Here is a 7,536-nt window from a genome sequence, read left to right as displayed (position 1 = left end):
AAGGTGCTCCGGGGTTGGTGGATCAATCCAGCGATAAAATTGGCATGGCCGCATATTGCTCTGCAACCGTGATTACAACAAAAACCAAGACAACTTCAATCATGACATCCAACAATGAACCAAACCCTAAACAAGACATCCAACAAAGAACCAAACCACCACGGTCGGACCTTCCTCCTCTCCTCCAGCTACTCACGCTGCTCGAGCTCGCCATGCTATCGATCCGCACCTGCGCCGCACCCGCACCAACACCCTCCGCCGTCGCCGCCGTCAGGAGTTAGGGTTCGGGGTTGGGGAAGGAACGAGAGTGAGAGGAGAGTGCAGGGCTACTTGGGCCTCCAGACATGGAGACTGGGCCGAAACCGCGGTCGTGGCGGGTTGACTGGGCGGAAACCGCGGTCAAATGGGCGCGATGGTCAATTTTAACTGGTTTTAATAGTTACGAGACTACGCGTGTCTGGTTTTCGAGTTAGATGGCTAGAAAAAAAACTACAGTCATAATTAGAGGGTCAAAAATGGACTTTTTCCTCGTTAAAAATAGCCACACGGTCTCGTATATAAACACCGCGCCCCGCCCCCCGTGCCATCATCGCAGTCGCAAACACACACACACCGCAAGCAAGCAAACTAAGCAAGCAGCAGCTAGCCACCGCACCGCCAAGGCAGCAGCATATATCGCAATGGCTCGCGCCTGCGTGTTCCTCGTCGTGCTCCTCCTGGCCGCCGTTCGAGGGCAGGTCCATGGCGTCCGCCGATGCACCGGAGGCTGACGCGCCCGCTCCCGGCCCTGACTCCGCCTCGTCCCCGGACTCATCGTCGGAGGCACCCTCCAGCAGCAGCTCTTCCGACTAGCCGCCCGGCAGAGATCTCCATACATCTACGGCGATCCGGCAAAACTACGATTCTCTGGAATAATGTGCTTCACCCTGATGATATGTGCATGGGTGCGCGCGGCAAACGCATGGAATGTGCTTTGACTATCTGTTTTTCCTTTCCTCTGTCTGTTTTTTGTTCATGTATAATGTAACATGCGTCACCCAATATTAGTGCGTACGTGCTACGCCCTTTAATTTTGTTTTCATGACATCGTCTTTCAGTTCAACGCCACGCATTACGCATGTTGTGTATCGACATTGGACTTCGGAAACTAAGCAACTTGTATAATAATGTCACAGGCGGCACTCTGAAAATAAACATCTTGTAAAACCAGCTTCTGAAATTAATCAATTTGTATAATCATTTAGCAGGTATTCTCTTGTTGGGATTTGTTTGCAAGTTCTTTTTCTTAAGGGTAAACAAAACTGAGGGGGAGGTCCCCACAACACTTCAAACTTTTTAATTATAAACAAAAGAAGTTATACTTACATGGAAAAATTTACTAATTGCATCTAGAGCAGAAAGAAGACATAATGTCCTCTTTGAAATGAACCGAATGGAGAAGGCAACGGTTCTAGAAATTTGTAAACCAAACGCTAAAACTAGCTCTTCTCTTGTCGAACATTCTGCATTCCGAAGTTTCCAGAGTTCCCAGCTTGCTAGTAAGGCTATCTTCATGAAGAACGGCATGTTCTGCTGAGTTTTTGCAAAAGCAAATCTATCTGGCAGACTCAGGGATTCATCCCAGTTGAAGTTAATTGAGGACCAACAGCGCCTGGCAAAGTGGCATGAGAAGAAAAGGTGGCCAATGTCTTCCTCAATGCCAGTGTTGCACGTGACGTACATGACATGGTCCCGTGTGTCCAAGTTCCTTCTCCTCAGAATGACCTTGGTGTTAAACCAGTATTAGCCAAGCAAAAAATTTCACTCTCGGCGTACATTTTGGCTTCCAAACCCAAGAGAACAGTGGATGTACCTCCAGAGTAATGAACACCTTATCGTAAAGTTTCTTTGATGAATAGCTTCCACCCCCGCATAAGTGACCAACAATCTCTGCTATTTTCATCATAGGGTATCAATTCCAGCTGGTTTTGCATTCCCAAGCCTGCTGCGATAGGGGCAGCCTGGAGAGCGTGTCCAGGTCCTCTGCTTGCCAGTTCCATAGCTATGGCGTGTGGCAGATGGCCGAGACTTGTGCATCCGTGACCGCTCCCGAGTCGTGCGCGACCACACGACACGCGGAGCTACAGGCCACCAAACGCTTGTCGCGCCTGGAGCTGCAAGGAACGGCCTCCCCTCCCCTAAAAATAGCCACACACACGGCCGGTCTCGTATATAAACACCGCGCCCCGCCCCACCCCGGTACCGTCATCGCAATCGCAACACACAGCAAGCAAGCAAACCAAGCAAGAAAGCAGCCACTGCACCGGCCACTCGGTCCGACGCACCGCCACCAAGCCGCCATTCGCCAAGGCAGCAGCTAGCAATAATGGCCCGCGCTTGCGTGTTCCTCGTCGTGCTCCTCCTGGTCGCCGTCGCGGTGGCGCCGTCCTCGGACGCGGCCCGCGTCGACGTCGTCGAGGGCAGGTCCATGGAGTCCTCCGACGCGCCCGCTCCCGCTCCCGGCCCCGACTCCGCCTCGTCCCCGGAGTCGTCGTCGGAGGCACCCTCCAGCAGCAGCTCTTCCGACTAGCCGCCCGGCGCGGCAGAGATCTCGCTCCGTCTCTACGGCGATCGAGTTCCCTTTTGATTCTTTGGAATAATGTGCTGCACCCTGATGCTACGTGTGCATGGGTGCGCGCGGCAAATGCATGGAATGTGCTTGCCTAATTGTTATTTTGTTTTTCTTTCCTCTCTCTCCTATTTTAATTTTGTTCATGTATGAAACAATATGCGTCACCCAATATATTGCGTGCTACGCCCTTTAATTTTGTGGTGATGACATCATTTTTCTGTTTTGAATGAGCAATGCCACGGGTTATGTGTAATCAATTTGTATCTGGATGTATATCGACATCGGATTTCTGAAACGAGCAACTTGTACAATAATGTAACGGTCATTCTGCAATTGAACAGCTTGTATAACCAGCCTTTGATACTAATCAATCTGTATAAAAATTTAACAGGCATTCTCTTTGTTGGGATTTGTTTGCAAGTTCTTATGGGGTACATGAGTTCTTCAGGTCGGATTATAGTTGTTTCCTTAAAAACACCACCACAATGCTTCTGTATTTATTGATATAAAAGAAATGCAAGCAGGTAATCCTTAGAGGCTATCTATAGAAAAAAAATTTACAATAGCAACTTTAACTCAACATCCGGTCTGGTAAACAACAACATGCACCACGTACCACAAGGCACCACAACTTAAAACGACCGCTGCCCACTACTACAACAAACTACCCAAACATAAGTTGGCTGCCAAACCCACGAACCAGCAATGCTTAAAACTTATGCCGAGCATACACGTACAAGATAGCCAATGCTATGCGGTGCCAATTGTCGCCATGAGATTAAATAGTACATAGGGCATACAGGATTTAGAGACGCAAATAAAAAGAAAGTGTTGCTAACTGAAATCAAGCTTCCGAATATCAGATAATTCTAAAATGAAAGTGAAACCTCAGCAATGCTAATGGCCATCTTAGAGCTTTGGGGCTGAAGGTATTGCTATTTGTTTTTGTCTCCAATCATCTTATAATTCAATCCAATTTTGTTAGTTTTTTATTATAAGAAATATAGAAGGCATCCATATATTGCTATTTGTTTAATTTGTCGTTCCAACATCTCATAATTCAATCTAATTATGTTAGTTTTTTATTAGATTATTTCACTGTCTTGCCCAATTTTGATAAGGATGAGTGTAAAAATATGTAGGTTTAAATCATACATGCAACAATTTTATTTCTAAGAAAGTTTCCCAGCAACACAACAGGAAACGGCTGATTTGCCGGGAGCAAAAAAATTTGCCGGGTGCTTTTTATCGGGCACCCGGCAAAGGAATTCTTTGCCGAGTGTCAGGCCTGGCGGCACCCAGCAAAGAAAGGCCTCCGGCAAAGCAGCCTTTGCCGGGTGCCGGGCACTCGGCAAATTCCAGCCGTCGGCAAAAATTGGTCTTTGCCGGGTGCCGGCCACTCGGCAAAATATGGCCGCCGGCAAAGGTGGCCGGCTTGACGGCGGCCAGCTGCCGTCAGCCTTTGCCGGGTGCCACGCCGTTAGGCACCCGGCAAAGAATTTTTTTATTTTTTTTAAAAAATTTCTTTGCCGGGTGCCCCATGACCTGGCACCTGGCAAATTATTTTTTTTTGTTTTTTTGACCCCATTTTTTTTTGTGGGGACTTGCTACAGTAAATATATCCCTATTTCAAAATTTGGGACAATTATGAGTTTTTTAACTATATTTCCTTGATTTTTTCCGTTTCATTGAATTTTTCCGACTATTCCAAATTTGAACTACAGGTACATGAAATAATGGAATTTGGTCATTCAAAAAATAGTATTCATGATATTTAGGCTATGTCGAGGCCGTATGCAGGAAGTGGCATGAAATGTCGCGCATCATGTTGTCGTAACATGACGATGTACTCGTGGGGGAGGTTATTTAAATTATATAAAATCCAAACGATGTCTGAAAATCACAAAACTTGTCGATGTGTCTTGTTATCACATGTGGAGGCCCTGGTAAAAAATTGGCTGCCTAAAACCCAGACATCTTGTGTGGGTTTTAGGCAGCCGATGTCGCAACTTGCTCGAAACTTTCTCAATTTTTTACCAGGGCCTCCACATGTGATAACAAGACACATCGACAAGTTTCGTGATTTTCGGATATCGTTTGGATTTTATATAATTTAAATAAATGTCTGGGTTTTAGGCAGCCGACGTCGCAACTTGCTCCAAACTTTCTCAATTTTTTACCAGGGCCTCCACATGTGATAACAAGACACATCGACAAGTTTCGTGATTTTAGGACATCGTTTGATTTTATATAATTTAAATAAACTTCCCCCGCGAGTACATCGTCATGTTACGACAACATGATGCGCGACATTTCATGCCACTTCCTGCATACGGCCTCGACATAGCCTAAATATCATGAATACTATTTTTTGAATGACCAAATTCCATTATTTCATGTACCTGCAGTTCAAATTTGGAATAGTCGAAAAAATTCAATGAAACGAAAAAAAAATAAGGAAATATAGTTAAAAAACTCATAATTGTCCCAAATTTTGAAATAGGGATATATTTACGGTAGCAAGTCCACACAAAAAAATGGGGTAAAAAAAACAAAAAAAAAATAATTTGCCGGGTGCCACCCCGGGCACCCGGCAAAGAAGCCTTTGCCGGGTGCCAGGTCATGGGGCACCCGGCAAAGAAATTTAAAAAAAAATAAAAAAATTCTTTGCCGGGTGCCGTCGTCACCTGGCACCCCGCAAAGGCCCATGACTAAAACGGTCGGCCCACGTCCCAACCCTAACCTATTCCAGCAGACGGTTCGACCCCGCGCCTGCGCTCCGTCGCCGCCACCGCCGCGCTCCGCCACGCCCGCGCCTCTCCCGCGCCTCGCCCGCGCCTTGCTCTGTCGCCCAGTCCCGGTGACCCCACGGCGCCGGCACCGGCGGCCCAGCGCCCGCGCGAGCCGCGCCCACGCCCGGCGGCGCTCGCCCCAGCGGCCGGCCAGCGCTCCTGCCCGGATCCAGCGGCCCCGCGGCCACGGCCCCGCCCCGACGACCCCGGCGGCGCTCGGCCCGGCCGACGCTCGGCCGGCACTCCTGCTTGGCCCCGGCGCCCCCAGCCTCGCTGGCCACGGCGGCCATGCAGCCCCACCTCGCCGGCCGTCCCCGACGAGGCCGGCTGCCCGTGGTCCGGCTGCCGGGCTCCTCCCGCCGTCGGCCAGCAGTAGAGGAGGTAGGTGGAAGAAGGGAGGAGGAAGGAAGAAGAAGAAAAAGAAGGGGGAGGAGGAAGAGGAAAAAAGAGAAGGGGAGGAGGAAGAAGAGGAAGAAAGAGAAGGGGGAGGAGGAAGAAGAGGAAGGTGCCGACCCGACCGCCTGTCGATCCCCGCGCCGTTCCGACCGGCCGTTGATCCTCGCGCTGCTGCGGTCATCCCCGCCGTCGTCGCCGGCCCTCGCTCTTGCCGTTCTTGCCGCCAAGGTAAGCCCTACCCTTGTAGTGTTAGTAGTAGTAGTAGTTAGTAGTGTTAGTAGTAGTTAGTTGTAGTGTTAGTAGTTTTAGTTGTAGTGTTAGTTGTAGTAGTTAGTAGTGTTAGTTGTAGGGTTAGTAAATAGTAGTAGTTAGTAAGTAGTAGTGGTTAGTAGTAGTAGTTGTTAATAGTTAAGTAGTTCTTACTATTAGCATTGTTAGTAGTTAAGTAGTTGTTAGTAGTAGTGTTAGTAGTAGTTGTAGGGTTAGTAGTAATTGTTGTTGTACTACTTCAATACTTTCATATGCATGGAAAGAGAACTAAAGTACATGGCTCCTCTTGATATATTGGTGGTTGTTGGCCTTCGTGTCCATGTTTGGTATATATGTGGTTGTTGGCCTTCGTGCCATGTTTGGTATATATGTGGTTGTTGGCCTTCGTGCCATGTTTTTTGCAGGTTTTGGGAACCTCCCCGTGCAGGGGAGGTGCTGCCGAAATTTTGAGTCGACACTAACCATTTTTGCCCTTTTTGCAGGAGGAGGACCTGTGGGAGGGACTCGGTGACCCCGATCGTCTTCGTCGGCGCTGCGGGTCTTCCTGCACCGCATCGACTCGCCACTGCATCGACTCTCCACCACCCCGCTACTCAGACCTCACCGCCACCCTAGGTATAACCCCTCTATCCATATGTGGTCTTTGGTCACGTAACCTAGTTAGGTGTCTCCCGTTTGAAAGAGATACGATCGGAGATATGCGGACCTTTGCATATATGCGACCGTATCTATTTCGGATTGTCCACGCTTTTTGGACAGCCCACGGATGCGTAGTTGAGGTTAGTTTTCATGCTCCGCTCTGGTTCGAGACGGTGTTTCGGCATCACCTCTCCGTTGTTCTCCGGATACACACTCTCCCTTGCAGGACGTGTATCGGGAGAACGGCGGGGAGGTGCTGCCGAAATTCCGTCTCGGATAGGAGCGGAGCATGGAAACTAACCTCATCTACGCATCCGTGGGTGGGATTAGGACCTATCCTCACCTATTAGAGAGTAGGGACACCGCGTAGATGCAATTGATGGTCACCTGTGGTGATGTTATATATGCTAGAGGATGGAGGACCGTCAGTGGATGTACACGGGCCGGACAAGACAGGGTGATGCCAGCTATGAATGGATGCAGAACACCCACTCTAAGCGTCTAAATCTCTTGTCCTTTATGCAGCCTCCGTCGACGGGTTCGAATAACCCATCTCAGGCGCAAGCAGGCGGTGCCGAGTTTCCTTCACCAGGCACTCAGTTTCCTCCCCACCTTTAGTTTGCATCTCTTTTTCACCGCTTGATGGACATGTGATGCACTGTGATCCACTATCGACTTGTTTCGATGGTAATTGGACCTATTATGTTTGTGATGTCGTGTATGTGAGGTATTGTATTCGCGATGTGATATATATGTGTGGGATTGAGTTTGTGATGAGATGGATGTGATATATATATGTGCTATATTGTCTTTGTGATGCTTCAGATG

This window comes from Miscanthus floridulus, chromosome 13 (assembly GCF_019320115.1).
Source record: "Miscanthus floridulus cultivar M001 chromosome 13, ASM1932011v1, whole genome shotgun sequence".
Classification (NCBI taxonomy): Eukaryota; Viridiplantae; Streptophyta; class Magnoliopsida; order Poales; family Poaceae; genus Miscanthus; species Miscanthus floridulus.
Note: the sequence above shows the minus strand (reverse complement) of the source record.